Here is a 17,592-nt window from a genome sequence, read left to right on the forward strand (position 1 = left end):
GAGCTCCCCTCTCTCTAACAGGGGAGGACACAGGAGAAGCCTCCACTTGCACCCCGGAAGGGAGTCCTCATCTGGACCAACCAGGCTGGTACCCGGCCTCAGACTTTCAGTCTCCAGAACCAGATGAGAGCAGTTTCTGTTGTTGACGTGTCCCCCGGTCTGTGGACCTTCTATTGTGCTATTTAGTTTTCCTTCCATAATTTTGTTGTTGGTCTCCCTCTGGTAGAGCGTACACTCCACGGGGGCAGGGACGTTCGTGCCCTTGCCTCTGCTGCACCTTCAGTGTGTGTTTGCTGGACAGGGAGTGCTACCCCTGAGCACCCCTGCGGCCTGCTGTGGGGGCACGGCCCAGAGCGGGGCAGCAGGCCTGGGTTCAGTGTTGTACCTGGAGGATATTTCTGTGGGTGTCCTGTCCACACTGGTGATAATCCAGATCCCGGGGGGGGGGTGGCAGCAGGGGGGCAGCATCCCTGGATTGTGGACGACGCACTTGGAAGAAGAGACGGAGTGCTGTGTTCTGCACTAAAGGGAGCAGGACCGGAGCACAAGCCATCGCTGTCCTTTCTCATGTTACGCCTCGGTGAGTCCCCACAGAGTACATGGGCGCAGACACCCCAGACCCCGTGTGGATCCCTCTGTGAACAGAGCAGGGCTCTGCCTGCATTTCCTGCCAGTGGCGATGTCTCCCCACAGCTCCCGATGGCCTCTGGGGACAACCTGGGCAGTGAGGATTCCCCACAGGCCCCCCGCCTTCCCCAGGGCAGGGCTGATTCCTGAAGACAGGTCCAGCAGTCCTGGTGTCCATCTGTGCCCAACAAGGGACAACCCCTCTTGGACCCAGGCCCGTCTCACTGTTCCTACTCACACTTTATTGCCTTTCACAGAATTATTTGCTTTCTTCTTTATTAAGAAACAAGGTTGGGTTCTGGCCAGGGATGTGCTGGTGGGGAGGGGCGCCCTCTGGGCTCCTCAGTGGTTTTATGGAGTCTGGTGCGGACGGAGGCTAATTCAGCACCAGGTGTGTTGGAGAATGCGCCCAGGACCATTGTGATTTTCAGTATTTATCAGGCCTTTGTAGATATCTCTCTGTGGCACTGACATGGGCAAGCTGTCCATGAGAGCTCTGCTCCATTCATACTTGCTATGGCTGCAGATGTCTGGTTGGCGGGCTTCACACTGCCAGCAGCTTCTGTGGGATCCAGGGCACCTGAGGAAGACGAGGCCGGGCATGCGGCAGGTGTCTGCAGAGCGCTGGTCGGTGGGCAAGGTGGGCAATGGGGTCCACTCTGTGTGTTCAAGGACAGCTAGGAAGGGTATGGCCACATGCATCAATAAATGAGCCCCTCTGTGGCGGGAGCCCGTGTATGATAAGTTGGCTGCTACACAGATGGCATGTGGCAGGGCCCCACACATGCAAGCATATGGACCCACTCCTTGCCAGCCTGTATTTCCGGGATGCTGTGTGACAGTTTCAAGGGAACATATTACTCTAATATGACTTGACTCCGGAAACCATTGCATGGACACCCAGAGAACAAGTTCCCTCTTGCCACTGCTGTCCCCGAGAAGGGACACTTCCCAGTGGTGTTCAGGGCGGGAAGGGGGGCATGGGACCATGACTTGGAAGACATGTGTCATGTCACATCCGTCTCCCATGGCCCAGCCAGCACTTTCCCCCTCTGCATCCATGCCATCTCACCGGTGGTGGTGGATTGAGGACCATGGTCACCAACAGACTGAGACCGGGGGGAGGGTTTGGTGCTGCCGCTGTGCCAACAGGGGTGCGGGTGGAACCTGCTCCCGGCTCTGCCTTGTGCTGTGTGAACCACCCGGGCAGCACTGGGCTCAGGGAGCATCAGGGGGAAGTGGACACACGTGGCTCTTGGGCGTCTCCTCAGAGTTCCAGACCCGAGATGCTTCGTCTTGTTCACCAATACGCCCCATAATGTCTTACACACAGCCGCTGCTCAGTTAAAAGAAAAATCAACCCTTAATTTTTTTAAAGACTATTTTTTAGAGCAGTTTGAGGTTCACAACAAAATGGAGGGGAAAAGACAGAGATTTCCCATATACTCTCCTCCCCCCGACCTCCACAGCCTCCTCCACCACCTGCGTCCCCACAAGAATAGTACGTACGTTACAATCCATGAGCCCACACTGACACGTCATCAGCACCCAAAGCCCACCATTCACACGAGGGTCCCTCTGTGTTGTATATCCTATGACTGTCCCTAGGGTCCTCTGTACTCTGCCTGCTCGTCCCGCCCTCCCCCACTCCCTGGCGACCCCTGGGCTTTTCACTGTCCCCATGGTTCTGCCTTTCCCAGACCCTCACAGAGTTGGGGGCACACAGGCTGTCGCCTTTTCAGACTGGCTTCCTTCACTTAGTAACATGCATTTACGGTTCTTCCGTGGCTTCTCATGGCTTCGTAGCTCATTTCTTTTTGGGAGCTCTGCATATTATTCCATGGTCTGGATGGACCACAGTGTATTCCTCTGTTCGCCACTGAGGGACATCTCGGCTGCTGCCATGTGTTGATGATTATGAGTAAAGCTGCTATAGACATCCGTGTGCGTGTCTTGTGTGGACATGTTTCCAGCTCCTTTAGGTAAACACCAAGGGACGTGATTGCTGGACCATATGGTAAGATAATGTTTAATTTTGTAAGAAGCCACCAAACTGTTTTCCCAGAGTGTCTGCACCACGTTGCCTTCCCCTCAGCCGAGAGTGAGCGTCCCTATGGCTGTACACGCTCACCGGCACCGGTGCCATCTGTGTTCTGGGTGCTCACCACTCTCCTAGGTGTGCAGGGGTGTCCCACGGTTGTTCCAATTTGCATCTTCCTGTGGATGTGATAATGGGAAATCTTCTCATGTGACCACTTACTGTCTGGGAGAGGCTTCTGTGGCGAGGTGTCTGTCAAGGCTCGTGGTCCTGTTTTTGAATCGGGATGTTTGTTTTCTCATCGTTTTTCTAAGTATTTCTTCTATACTTTGGACACCAGTCCTCTATCCGACATGGCTTTTGCAAATATTTTCTTTTAGCCTGTGGCTTTATCTTCTAGTGATCTTGATGGTGCTCCATCTTTCAAGGAGCAGAACATTTAAATTTCAATGAAGTCCCTGCTGGTGGGTGATTTCCTTCATGGGTCACCTCTTCAGCATTGTAGGAGCAAAGACATGATCGTACTCAAGGTCATCTAGGTTGTCCCCTCTGTTACCTTCAGTGCGTTTCAGAGCTCTGCAATTTACATTCAGAGCCGTGATTCCTTTTGAGGTAATTTTTGTAAAGGGTGTAAAATCTGTGTCTAGATTTTTTTTTTTTTTTTTGCACATAGAAAATTTTTTTTTGTACCATTTGTCAAAGAGACTGTCTTTGCTACATTGTGCTTCCTTTTCTCTTTTGTCAAAGATCAGTTGGCTCTATTTGTGTGGATTTATTTCTGGGCTCTTAGTTCTGGCCCATCAATCTATTTGTCTCTTCTTTCCAACAACACCACCCTGTCCTGCCAGGGGGCATCTTTGCCTCATAGTAACTTTAGTGAGAAAGGTTCAAGTTCCTCACTATTAAATATGGTGTTAACTCCAGGGTTGTTGGAGGTCATCTTTATCATGGAGATCTTTGTGTCTCTGCCACTTGGTTAAGGAGTGTCCCCCTTGGAGGTTCCTGCAAGCACCTGCTCCCCCCACTCCGCCTGCCCTTGAGGCTGTTCAGTTGTTTGGAGCCACAGGTCTGACGCTAGATCATGGAGTGACTCGGTGCCTCACCCCTGCTGCCCTCTTCTCTGCCAGAGATGTGCACAGACGGTGGATCCTACTTGACCTTGACCTGACAGTTGAGACCCTGTCACCCAGAGAGGTGGCCTTTTACAACTTGGCCTCAGAAAATCTGGTTCCTGGCAAGATGTAACAAGACACTAATGCAAAACTCAATGTCAATTTTATTTTTAAAGCAAAGCCGGTTATTTATTTATGTATTTATTTTTGACCAGGAGGGCTCTCTCGTCTCTTAGGATAATTCATTACTTGTGGTCGAGAGAGGGAGCTGAGGTTGTGCATTGCTGCTCCTACATAACCTCTGGGCCTCAGAGTGCTGTTTCCCGGTTGGTTCAGGAACTGTGCACTCAGGGCTGAATGAAGTCCATGGCTAAAGGCGTGTCCAGCCTAACGTAATGCAGCCGCCAGAGGCAGTCTTAATGATCACGGAGGGGGCCACACAAATCAAGCTTTGCTGATTCTTTTCAGATGAGGAGGGGTTCTCTGCTGAGGTGAGGCTCAAGGCTGCAAGATGCCTTGGATTTGGGGCTTCTGGAGGGGGGGGCTCCATCAGCAGTTGTGAGAACTAACCTTGAGACCTAGGTCTGGGATCAACCACATGAGGTCAGGGAACTCATACTGGCAGGACTGTGGCTGAGTTTTTATCCACAGGGGTGTACCCTCCCTGAGAGTGGGGACCACTTTCCATTTGTGTCCTGGGCATGGGGGCGGGCAACAAAAGGAGTTAAGTAAATAACTTGTGGAGGAAACAGGTGGCTGGATGAACTTGTCCAGGCTGAACAAGTGGAGAGCTAAGCATCAGGACCCAGGTGTGTGCATTTTCTCCCAACAACCACCTACCCTACTCTGACACCAGCTGGGGGTCCCACCATTCAATTCTGACTCTAATCCCTGGAGTCATCACAGATCCCACAGGTGAAGGGCTCAGTCCCACAAGACCACCCACTTCAGATGCAGAGGCAAGTCTCAGGGACCATTTGTACTTTTGACCGAGCAGCTCTAAATTTGGTGGTTTCCACGACCCATTTGTATGTTTGGTAATTTGCTAGAATGACACATAGTGCTAAGAAAACACCTTACTTCAGTTCAGTGCTTTATTATAAAGGATATAAGTCAGGAACAGCCAAGTGGAGGAGACAAATAGGAAAATATATGGGATGAAGCAGGGGGCAGAGCTTCCATGCCCTCTTCCCCCCCCCCCCCAGCACCCCTGTGTATCCACCAACCTGGGAGGGAGCTTGAGGGCTCTCTGTTTGAGAGGTTTTTTTTTTTTCTGAAGCTGGAAATGGGGAGAGACAGTCAGACAGACTCCCGCATGCGCCCGACCGGGACCCACCTGGCACGCCCACCAGGGGCGACGCTTTGCCCACCAGGGGGCGACGCTCTGCCCCTCTGGGGCGTCGCCCCTCCACGACCAGAGCCACTCTAGTGCCTGGGGCAGAGGCCAAGGAGCCATCCCCAGTGCCCGGGCCATCTCTGCTCCAATGGAGCCCTGGCTGCGGGAGGGGAAGAGAGAGACAGGGAGGAAGGAGGGGGTGGGGGTAGAGAAGCAAATGGGCGCCTCTCCTATGTGCCCTGGCCGGGAATCGAACCTGGGTCCCCTGCACGCCAGGCCGACGCTCTACCGCTAAGCCAACCGGCCAGGGCCTGTTTGAGAGTTTTTATAGAGCTCACTCTCCAGCAACCTCCTCCCAGGGAGTTGTGGGTGAGGCTGGAGTTCCCACTGTCTACTTGTGTGTTGGATGTTTCTGGAGACCAGTCCCACCCTGAGGCTTTAATGGACCACCCAGGGTCAGTCATCTCATTAGCATAAATGCAGGTGCCATCCAAAGAAGCTTTTTATGAGTCACCCGAGATGCCTCCATCACTCAGAAAGTTCCCAGTGATTTAGGAGCTCTGCGCCAGGCCCCGGGAACAGAGACCAGATGTGCTCTTCCTTACACCACCCCACAGGACCCTGCCCACTGCTGATGGGCTTGGCAGGGGAAGAGGAGGTATCAACAGGGTGCCGAGGGGAATAACCATAGAAACGAGAGGGAGCACAAGAGGGAGAACATGTTTTCACCATGGAGGGGTGGCCCACAGCCACGTGGGTCAATGCGGCTCCCTGGGTAGGTCACCTGGGAAGCCCATGGCCTCTTGGGCAGAAGACCAGGCCTTTAGTTCCTGGCCGCCGTTTCTCGCCACACCCTGAATGTGATGATTGACACGTTTTGGCACCAACGGTCCTTCTTACAGTCGTTCTCGTGTCTTGTCACTTCTTCTCTGTGGTCCCCTCTAAACTCTTCCTGAAGGCAAGCGGGGGCTGGACCGGGCCCTTGAGCTGCATGGCCCCTGGCCATGTCCCTGACTGCTCTGCACTCTGCCCACCAGCCCACTCTGAGTGTTTTGCATCCTGACCACCTGGGGAGGGGCTGCAGAGCAGGTGTCCCGGGGAGACTGCCTGGAGGAAGAGGGACAGCGTGCCGAGCAGCCTGACTCCCACTCTTAGAAAAACACCACTTGACCATCATGGACTCTGGCAGGACTTCTTCCTGGGGCTCAGCCACCCCTGGTGGGCTCCTGGCTGCTGGCACCCTTGGAGGCCACGACACCTTGCCTGGGCAGATGGGGCTGGGGGGTGTGATTTGACCTGACAAGCTGCAGTGATTGCCCTAAAACACGGTCTCCTCTCTCTGACATAAACACAATCTGTCTCCCCAGAAGCCCTGCCAGCAGCAGACGCCAGGCAAACGCTTGGAACGCCGCACGGTCCTCGCTCGTCTCTCAGGACTCCTGGAGACCCAGCTCCGGGAGGCCTGAGGGTCCCATGCCTCCTTCTCCCACTGTCCCCACAGCTGTCTCTGTCCCTCAGAAGGGTAGGCGGTGCCCATCCACCTCTGTCTCCCTGCAGAACCCAGATGCCAGAGGCCAAGGGTGTGCTTCCTGCAGCCTGTGTCCCCATGGCACTGAGCCTTACATTCTCCCAGCTAAGCAGCTTCCATAGGACCTCAGCACAAAGGAGATGTAGCTCAGAGAGCTCAAGTCCCTGCCTGCAGGTCACACAGCTAGAAGACGGTGGAGAAGGGGCCAGACCAGGAGTTCCTGACTCCTGTGCTCATGCCTGGTGTTTCTCAGCCCAAGTCAAAGGGGTCTTCCCGCCACCTGCTCTCCTTCCTGAGGACACTTCCAGATCTTTCCGGGGAGAGCAAGAACCCGTGTGCAAGGTCCCCTTCCGCGTCCGTGAGCTGCGCTATTCATTTTCCTCATTAAGCCTTAGCCTATTAATAACCGCCATTTGTCTTAATTCAATAAAAAGATGATTGATCGTGTTTGCAACGGTTTCATCGAGCTCCGGAGGGTGATGGATGGGGCCCTGTAGCACGGAAGGCTCCAGAAAAATCACGTCCTTGCACTTGCCTGCAAGGGCTGGTTTCCTCTCTGTCTCACCAAATATTTGGAGACAGTTATTTTCTTTCTTCCCTTTTTTTTTGGACTGAGAGGTGAGGGAAAGGAGGGATAGAGAGAAACATTGATTTGTTGTTCTACTTATTTATGCATTCATTGATTTCTGTTTGTGTCCTGACCAGAGACGGAGCCCACATCCTTGTCATATCGAGGATGATGCTCCAACCAACTGAGCTACCTGGCCAGGGCTACAAGAAACATGCCTATGTGTGTGTGTTTACCTTGATGTGTTGGTTCTGAACCTTGGATCCCAGAATTGGAGGCTGGGCTTCGGTGGCTCCCATGGAGGGAGCTTTATTGACCTTTTTTTCTACTTAGTTGTTAGCTACAAAACCACTTGCTTGCGTGTTGAGAGGAAGCGCGGTGTGGTTGTCTCTGTCCTGGGGCTGAGGACGTGCGACAGAGACCTCAGCTGTGATGAGTGAAGCCCAGACTTACACTGCATGCAGGCTCACTGCTCATGCTGTCCCCAACTCTCGGCTTGTCAGAGCTGCAGATCTGACCTGACACACCCGTGCGCCCACCTGGGGGAGTCCCCGGAGTAAGACTGTCCCCAACACTCTCCTAGCTCACTGACCATCCAGTCCCCTGTCAGAAGTCCTTGATGTCAAGCTGGGCCTTCCTGAGCTGATGTCACATCAGCCCACACATCCCACTGCGGTTTCCATCTGGTACCCTGCACTCCGTGGAACCTATCTTCCCTTCCAGAACCTTCCAGACCATTCCTCGGGGCTCTCCGAGAACTCATCACTGTCACCGCATTGGCATGTGATGGGTCATTCCTTTCCCCTTCAATGTAGAGGTTCTGTGCATAAGTCCCTGGACTTAGGGTTCCAGCAGTGAATCACTGGTTCCCTTCAGCTTGTTCCCGGCTCTGGCCGTGTGGTCCCACCACTCGCCATACCAGAAACACAGGAGCAAGGACAGAAGAGGGAGCACCGAGGCCAGGGCAGGCCGCTCCTCTTTCTGCCCCCCCCCCCATCTCCGAGCCAGGCCTCATGTAGCCGAGAGGGGACAGCCAAGCACGTGTCCTTTGAAGCGTCCTCCCGATGCTGAATTATGTTGTCCCTTATTGGAGCCAGCATCTCCAAACCCTGGAAAAGAGACCTAATCAATAGGCTACGAGGATGATGAAACACTATTACTGGGAAAGGAACACGCTGTTCAGGAGATCAAAGGATAATGAAGCTGAGGGGGGGGGGCACCCGAACCCTGTGGGCTGGTGCACGTGCGTGTTTCTCTTCCGTAAGTGGGTCACGTGTTTGAGTGGATTCTCTCTTATGTAGCTTCACCTCCATTTATGTCTCTAAAGATGAGGTTGAGAGTTGTCATTAGCTTTTCTTTTTGTTGTTGTTGTTGGCACATGTTCCTAGAGCCCGTAAGAGCAGCAGATTGCTTGGTTTTGCTCGCAGACATTGTGTTGTCTTCCTGCTGAGGGTGGGGGATGGGCACAGCCGGTCCCAGCTGTTAGGAGCAGCCCCACCATCGTAGCGGTGACCCCGAGGATTCCAGAACGTGGAGGACACGGCAGGCCCACCCCCATGAGCTGTGCCGCTCCAGCCCGAAGCCTTGACGCTGGATCTGGAGACAAGCACGCCCAAGTCCTCCTCGCTGCTGAGGGAGGAGGGGTAGCAGCCGTGGGCGAGGCTGGTGCTCTGGGCTGGCACGGCGCGTGTGCTTTGGGCAGAAGCTTGACTCCAGACTCTTCCTGGGTCACCTCAGGCTTGTTGTCTTCAGGAAGGCCTCTCCCAAGTTCTAGAGGAGAAGAGAACACAGATTAATGGAGGCCAGGAGGGGGAAGGAAGTCACCACTGAGACTGTGACCTGCTGTGGCAAAGGAGACGTCACAGGTATGATTAAGTGAAGGGTCTTGAGATCGGAGATGACCCAGGTGGCTTGCTCGTCCCGCAGGCCCTTAAGTGTCCCTGGCCTGGAAGCTGGGAGCCAAGGGATGCAGGCACCTCCGGAAGCTGGCCCGTGCCTGAGCAGTCTCCCCCAGAGCCTCGCGGAGGGAGGCGGCCCCTCGCAGACCTTGATTGAAGCTGGGGCTGCCCAGCTCTGACCTCTGGCCCACAAAACTGTAATGTAGTAGTATGCATTGTGTGATGTCACTAAGTATGTTGTAACTTGTCCCCACAGGGACAGAGAACGAGTGCAGCTTGTTAGAGGACAGGTTGCCGGGCCTGCCACAGGGCTTCAGAGACCGTGGCCAGCAGAGGGGCCTGAGACTCTGCATGTCTAACAAGCCGCGGTGACTGCTGCTGATGGCCTGAGGTCTTGCAGTGATGACTACTGTCCTGCAGGAGAGGAAGCTGGAAAAGGAGCCAGGCGCCTGCTAGCAGGGCAGGAGAGGGACTGGAGACGTTTCTTTGACTGACAGCAAAAAAGGCGTGTCAGGGTCCATACCACATACAATTAGGACCAGCAGCTGCTGAGGGCCCTGGCCACAGCTATGGCACCAGGGACTTCCACTGACCTCAGTGACATACATGGAAACTGACTAAGGACAGTAAGAGCACCTTGACCAGCCCTGAGGACAGTCACTGTTGGTGCAGGGCTAGGACCCGAGTTCTTGGAAACCAGAGACTGTGTTGGGGTCACAGCAGAGGAGGATGAAGCTGCAGGTATGTCAGGAGAGGAAATGGGGGGTCTGGGCCACAGCATGCCATAAGCACAGGGAAGCTTTCATCATCCTGGGATCCCCACCTATAACGTGGGCAGAGTGTAAACTTGCATTCCCAACATGCATGGGTGTGATGAAGGTCGAGCGCAGGAAGGGGAACAGCTGTCTGTAAATACCAAAGCCCCCATAAGGGTGTGAGCTGTGCAAGGCTGCTCCGTGTCAGGTGGTGGAGCTGGCTGCCTCATTCTGGGCTGCTGGACCCCAAGACCCACCTTCCGCTGGTGCCAGCAGCCTTGGGACAGTGATGGAGAGGCTGGGTTTGGCTGCCGCCACCCACGCACGCTTCCTTCGTTCTTGTCTCCCACTGGCCTCCTGCCCTCCCTGGCTCGGAGCGGCTGGCAGTGGCTTCATATACAACAAGGGGCTCGCCCTGCCCTCCATCCCAGCAAAAGCCTCTTTGAAGGCAAAATAGATTCCAGAATGATTGTTCACTTAGAGACATCCATCAGCGAGATGTCCTCCATAAAACTGAAATATCATGAAGCCGCACACACGTGGCCAGGAGCCGGGCAGCGGCCATATTTCAGCAGGGAGCACGGCCTGTGTAGAATACAAGAGCCCATTTTTGATAAATTAGACCTCGGTTTACACTGTTACTTGCTTGTTGGAGAGAGCGAGATGGCCATTCAATCAACATTCTGGCTCCCAGGACGGTGGGGACAGCAGCCTCATCCCTAATCAGTCACTGCACAGCCTCGGATGCGGCTTTCCGCAGAGCCTGGGCCTGCTCCTGCTCCTCGCGCCTGGGAAGCCAGCTCAGAACAGCAAGTCAGGGAGACAAATGACACCCAGGAAGCTGGCGATCACAATGGCGGGCCGGCCTGCCGGAGGCCATCACTCTCGTGTCCTTGGCCGTGCTGCCCCGCAGTCCTGGGGGACCTCCTGGAGGGAGGTGTGGCTGGCCTCGGTCCAGGTGGCCTGGACACACCTGCAGTCTGAGAGGAGACGGCTATACCCACCTGGACCATTATCCACTCGCGGCCGTGAGGGGACACAGGGACGGGTGGGAGGGCAGCAGCTAAGAGGGCACCAGATACCCTGTGAAACACCCTGTATCTCCACTGGGGCTTGAATTACACGCAAGTCTGAATCTCCACCTTGCCGTCCACCTCCAAGGGCTTCAGTTGCCTGCCCAAAACCACATGGGTATCAAGTGGCAACTGTGGGGTTCAGGCCCAGGCTTCCTTCTTGATCTTCAAAGCACATGGTCATTGGCTGGCCTGTGCTAAGCCACACCCCAGGACGCAGCCATGCAGCCGGATGCCCAGGTGGAGGGAGAGTGGAAGTGGCCGCACTGTAGGTGGGGTCTCCCGGCCCTCTGCCTGTCCACAGAGCACTTGCCGAATTCCTTCTATAGTTCGGAAAACCCAGGCTCTGAGTGGTGGGCAAGCTTGCCTGCCGAGGGCCGTCGTGGGCAGGTCTGGTCGGGGCTGGCAACCTGGCTTGGAAACAGAACAATCCGTGGGTTTCCACTAGCGTGCCTGCTACCGCCAGGACAGCCACTGCCCCCAGGGCCTGTTCTTCCCCTGCCTGGGGCGGGGCTGTGAGGCTGGGAGATGTGGGCCCAGCCCCCTGCATGGCAGGCCGTTCTTCCGCGGGGCTGGCGGGCACTCCCAAGGCCTCTCTCCCCTCTGATTCCAATGAGCTTTATCGATGTCAATTAAATATTGATGGATAAACGAATGCATTTAGACCCTGGGAAATGGCTCTCGGCCCAGCGGCGGGGACTTGTTACAGTGAAAAACAGGCTTCGCAGGCTCAGTGATTTCTCACCGCTGACGGCCTCACCCGATGCCGTGCCTGCTCTGGGCAGGAAATAAAAATAGGCCAAGCAGGACTGGGCTGAGCCCTGAAGACACTGGAGAAGGGAAGAATATTCTCTAGCTGCTGACTAGCCACTGACCAGACACTGACCAATCACAGACTGGCCACTGACCAGCCACGACATTGCAGCAGCACCGTGTCCTCCCATGCTGCAGCTCTCTGGCCACCTCTCTGGCTGTTCCTGTGTCACCGGCTTCTGTTCTTCCTCCAGCCCCCCCTGGGGGTGAGCTGGCCACCCTATGCCCTCGTTCCCCTCCAACAGCCACTTGGACAAGCTCACTGGCTCACCTTTTGTTCTGTCTTCCCGGTAGGGACCCTCAGTGACCAGGGACAAACTCGACGACGCCCCTGTGCTCCATGCTGCCCGCTAACTGTGCCTCTCCCAGGAGTCATGTCCTGCTGCTCCCTGTGGCCAGTCTGTGTTAGTCTGCCCGGGGCCACCATCACAGAACACCACAGCCCGGGTGGCCTGGCAGGCACTTCGTCCCACAGGCAGGAGCTGCCGACTTGTGCCTGATGGGGGCTGGGCTCTTACTGGCGGCCACTACCATCTGGCTGTGTCCTCACGTGGTGGAGAGCCCCAGTTTCGTTCTCTTTCTTACAAGGACACAAACCCCATCATGGGGGCCCCATCACAACCTCATCACCTGCCAACACCATCACACTAGGGGTTAGGGCTTCGACATATGAATTTAAAGGGAACACAAACATTTAGTCCATGACACCTTGGAGCCCTTTCCATAGCCTTTGGGGGAGTGCCTCCCACCAGCATTTGTCCTGATTCCCGGTGTGAAGTGGGGAGCTCCCTCAGGCCACGGGTCTCGGCCTTCTTCACTGGTCCTCAGTGCCCCCATTCCTCCCACTGGCCATGCTCAGGTACCCACTCCAGCTGGCTGGGGGCATGGGTACAGGGTGGAGGGTGACTGGGCAGGTGATAATTACCCCTTCAGTCTACAGCCACATGAGGGCCGACGTGAGAACCAACAATAGGAGGTGACTGCCAAGGGGGTGCTGGCTGCCATCTTGTCAGTAAAAGGCGGAGTCCCCCCAGGGTCCCCACGCTGAGAGCTCCCCTATCAAGCTGGACCTGAAGCCTACTCTGCCTTTGGACGTCTGACTGTGGGTCACACACTTCCTGTGCCTCCGTGAGTCCTTAGCCGGACTTTCGTCACACCTGCATGACTGGCATTAGTGTGCACTGCCTGAACCATGGACTTGTGGGCTGGGGGGGGGGAGGTGCTGCCTCCCCCTGAGTGTCCTCCAGGAGTACCTGCCAGCAGATGTAATGGACCACAAGGCAGATCTAGAGCCCAGGGCTGAGCGTGGTTCAGGGAACATTGCTTCAAACGTGGGGCAGGCCGGCCCCTTTTCTGCTGCAGCGTTTTCCATGCTGCAGGAATGTAGCCAGACTCCCTTCTGGTCTGAGAGGTCAGTGTGGACTGTGCACTGGATGCTGGGCCAAGTGCGCTGGTTACACAGCTCACTATCATAGCAGGGAGGGCACGGGTGTGCGGGAAAGTACACATGGGTGAGCTGCCAATGTGGTGAGTCACCACATTTCCCAGTTCCAGCTAGTGTGGTGCCAGGACGTGTGACCTGTAAATCAGAGAGGTGAGGTTCCCGTGCAGGGGGCAGGGGGGTGGTGGGGACGCTGGTGTTCTGTGGGCTTGGAGGTCGAGGGCGGTGGGACTATCATTCTTTCTGTCAGACATACCTAGGGCGTGAGGAAGATGGTGCTTGTCATTCCTATGAAACCGAGATGGTCCTGACAAGTCAACTCTAATGACATGTTCTCTGAACAGTGTGATTGCGGAAAGTCAGGTCGATCCCCGATGGCACCTTCTGATCGACACGCTCTTAAAGACTGGTGTATCTGTCTGCCCGTGTGGGGAGTGCAGCTGGTGTGGGCGAGCCTGTGCGTGAGTGCATGTGAGCGAGCCTGTGTGAGCATGGGTGTATGTGAGTGTGCAAGCATGTGGGTGAGCTGGTGTGTGTGTGTGTGTGTGAGTGTAAGAGTGAGCACACGTGTGTGTGAGTGAGTGAGCCTGGGCAGCCATGCACTGTCAAGTGTGTTGTGTGGTGTTTGCACCAGTGCAGGCTTGCTTGTAGGTGCCATATGTGTGCGTGTGAAGGGCCCAGGCACATGTATGTGTATGCATGCTCATGTGTCAAACCTCGGGGAGACCCCACACCCCCACCCTACGTTGGAAGGACTGCTGCGGGGTGGGCCTTCGTGCATAGCCAGGATTCCGGGTGTGCCAGACGGTCAGGGGCAGCCCCAGCACGGGTTCATCATGAAGTCCAGGCCACCTTCTTTCCCAAGTGTGCCCAAGCCCAGTCCTAACGGACACAAGCCAGGACTGAGGGGAGGGCGCATATCCGCCTGCTGACCTCACAGCGGTGTCCCAGGGCCCCAGGCAGATGGCTTCACCCACCCCGCTGGGCTGGACCTGCACGTGTGCGTCCTCTCCCCTGACCTGTGGGCCTATGTGAATGACCCGGTCTCCATGGCATCTTTTGTGCGAGCCCAGCTGGGCCTCTGCCCCTAACAGGGGGCTTTGCTCTAGTTGAGCTGTCAGGTGATCCTTGTCTGTGTAGCTGCCCCTCTGTGCCCATTTGTGATCCCCTGTCAACACGGTCAGACAGAGCCTCCATCCCTTCAGCAGGAAAGTGGGGGCTCAGTTCTGTTCGCTGCAGCGCCCCACCATGTTTGGGGGCAGACCTGGCTCCAACACCTTCAAAGGCTATGTTGTCTTGAGGACTAGGTTCTAACGTGTTTCACTTAGGGGAAAAGGGAAAGCTGTAAAAGTTGTAAGCAGGCATGCATCTTGTCTGGGTCATTTCCAAAAGATTGTTTTTAATATGATAGGTGCATACAAGACGTTAAAAGCAACTACTTGACACAGATATTACCTACCGCTGACGGAGCCTTATGGCATCGGGGAGTTCAGGTGCAGCTCTGGGGCAGCAGGTAAGCCCGGCAGGTAGCGAAGGAATAGAAGACGCAGTGTCTGCACCATCCAGGATGGAGTCCTCTGAGCAAAACCCTGCTGGTGGGTGTGACCCCCCACCTCCTGCACCCATCCACCTGGAACCACCCCATCTCGGGACATGTCGTCCTGAGGACTGGGCAGTGACCACGGCACAGCCCTGGCCCCAAGAGCCCACCGACCACGGGGAGAGAGACAGACAAGGGAACAAGCCCTCTAACGCGTTAGCACCTGGATTTGCTGGGGCCCAGTGAAATGAGGTAGAGACACTTTCTGCTTGGCCCCTTAATTCTTGTCAGTGGGGTGAGGTAGGGTGATGCTGGTCTTGCTCAGAAGAAAGGTCTAAACAAGCCTACATGCAGCAGGAGGAGTGAGGTAGGGTGATGCTGGTCTTGCTCAGAAGAAAGGTCTAAACAAGCCTACATGCAGCAGGAGGAGAACGGGAGAACGCAAAGCTTCTGGTGGGAGCAGAGCAGGTTCTCAGTGGTTGTGTGGGGGCAGAGGAGGAGGGAGGGATTCTGGAGCTGGAGGGGCCTCCTGCCCCTCCTGCCCCTCCTGCCTCTCCTGCCCCTCCTGCCTCTCCTGCCCCTCCCGCCCCTCCTGCCTCTCCTGCCTCTCCTGCCCCTCCTGCCTCTCCTGCCTCTCCTGCCCCTCCTGCCTCTCCTGCCTCTCCCGCCCCTCCTGCTCCTCCTGCCCCTCCTGCCTCTCCTGCCCCTCCTGCCCCTCCTGCCTCTCCTGCCCCTCCTGCCCCTCCTGGAAATCCGGGAGGTCACTGAATGCCCACTGGCTTGGCTGGGGTGGGTTTGGGGGCAACGGGAGGCTTGTGTCTTTGCAGGCAGTGGATGGCGTGTACTTCACGCTGACCACAGAGGCAGCAGGGGCATGGGGCTGAGGGAACGGCTTCCCAGAACCTGACGGGCAGGCGGCCTGACATCCCTGGCTGAGTCCATCTTCCTGTGCAGACGCTGTGATGATTTGAGGACCCAAACTGTCTGCGGATAAGTCCAGAGTGTGTTGGTTTTATTTGTCATTGGTGGAAGTTACGTCTCACTTTTTTTCCTGAAACCTGCTTAGCTGCTGCGGGTGAGTCTGGTCCTCCTGTGCATCCTCGGTTCCATCCTCCTCCCCTCTGCACAGGCGGTCCCGGTCTCGACACTCTGTGCAGCTCTCTTCTGTCCTGTCCATGCCGAGTCCTGCTCCTCTGCCCGCTCTCTCACCTTTATGAGCATTTGTGCTTGTGATGGCTGGGTGGTCACACTGGTTTGACCTGGACTGTGGAAAGCTGGGGGAGGGCTTTATGAGGATGTGACGGGGCCTTGGATTTGGGTGCATTTGTCTCCTCCTGCACATCATCACCCCCACCCTCCCGCAACACCTCCTGAGTCCTGACTCGGGTGCGGTGTTCCCAGACCAGCTGTCAATGACCAGGAGAACTGCCTTACTGTTCCCCAGATGGATTGTAGACCTTCAGGTTTTTTTCATTGTATGCCAATAATTGCTTCTGTATAGATATGTACATCTAGTTAAACTAGAGTATTGTATATGAACAAATTTATAATTTTTATATCTCTCTAGTTAAAAACAAAAACAAAACCCACTCTTTTCATCTCTTCACTTTTCAGCTAGGCAGGTGGTGTCAGATGCAGCAAGCGGGTGTAACCCAAGCTCCACTGGGGAGTTAAAGAAAAGGAGCCATCATCCCACATGCCCACCGGTGGGCAGAGGACGCCACGTTCTCCAGCGCCCTGGTGTCCCTCTTCCTGGCGGGAGGCATGGCCCCTGGGGGCTTGCCCACCAACACAGCTGCACCTGTGAGCCGTGTGTTTATAAACAGCCTGTCTTCTTAAAAATAAATCTTTGTGCTTTCCCTAAGAAATATGGTCCATAAATCACTGTGACACTTGAGATGAGGATCGCCGGCTCTCCTGCGGCCCCCACCCTGCGTGCTGCAGAGCCCGGAAGGCCGCCAGCCCAGCTGGGGCTGTGTGATGTAGGGCCAGTCAGTTAAAAATGGAATCGGTGACCTCTTCAAATGTCAGTGTGTCACTGCAGAGATGACCTTGCACTGCAGTGGGGAGGGGAGGCTGACTCTGGGAGATGTTAAATGGGACCAGTCTCCCCTCCCCCCTGACATCCATCTCAGCCTGGGAGGGCCTGTGATGTCACAGACCACAACCGTTTTTCAGATGCCCTGGTGGCTAATTCTGTGTGTCTACTGAGCCATGTTTGGGCTCCAACTGTTTGGCCAATCCCGTGTTTAGACACAGTAAAGGTATTCTGAGATGTGATTAATATTAGATTCCAAGTGAAGCAGGTTGCCCTCCATGATGTGGGCGGGCCTCACCCAATCAGTGGAAGATTTGAAATGAAAAAAATTGAGGTCATTGGAAGAGGAAGGATTCTGCCTCCAGCTTGTCTTCGAACTCACGATGGCAGCTTCCGCTCTGGCTGGAATCTCCAACCTGCTGGCCAGCCCTGCAGACTGCAGATTTGCCTTTCCCTGTGGTCACACGGACAAATTCTTCAAAACAAGTCTTTCTCTGAACATGTCGCGTGTTCCTAGTCCTTTGGACAGCCCTGACTAACAAACGCAGGTGACCCAGTGCACATGTCTTCAGTGCATCCCTCGCCCCCCAGGTCACGGCTCTGAATTAGCAGACACCTCACTCACACTGACAACTATGAAGAAAACAGGCTGCTGGGGCCAATTCCAAGGTTTTGCCATGAGATACCCCGAAGGGATGGCATTTTACGCAATTCACCCGAAGTCCTGGGACACTAGGTCCAGGATGGAAGACAAAGGGCCGGCAGCCCTGCTCCTGTGCGCCTGCGCCTGCTGTTCTCCATGTGCATCTACCACTCAGTCCCCCG

General features: G+C 55.5%; 1 long non-coding RNA gene across 3 annotated transcripts; it reads left to right on the top strand.

Moving 5' to 3' along the window:
• Positions 1–12,842: 12,842 nt before the first annotated feature.
• On the top strand, positions 12,843–16,698 carry LOC136387361 (uncharacterized). Of its 3 annotated transcripts, XR_010748112.1 has the most exons (5): positions 12,848–13,342; positions 13,440–13,598; positions 14,638–14,981; positions 15,684–16,192; positions 16,344–16,683. It is a non-coding gene; the product is annotated as an uncharacterized lncRNA (long non-coding RNA). The 3 variants fall into 3 exon arrangements; XR_010748110.1 differs by having other exon boundaries at positions 12,843–13,342; positions 13,440–14,981; positions 16,344–16,698; XR_010748111.1 differs by having other exon boundaries at positions 12,844–13,342; positions 13,440–14,981; positions 15,684–15,804; positions 16,344–16,697.
• Positions 16,699–17,592: the final 894 nt, after the last annotated feature.

This window comes from Saccopteryx leptura, chromosome 1 (genome assembly GCF_036850995.1).
Source record: "Saccopteryx leptura isolate mSacLep1 chromosome 1, mSacLep1_pri_phased_curated, whole genome shotgun sequence".
Lineage (NCBI taxonomy): Eukaryota > Metazoa > Chordata > Mammalia > Chiroptera > Emballonuridae > Saccopteryx > Saccopteryx leptura.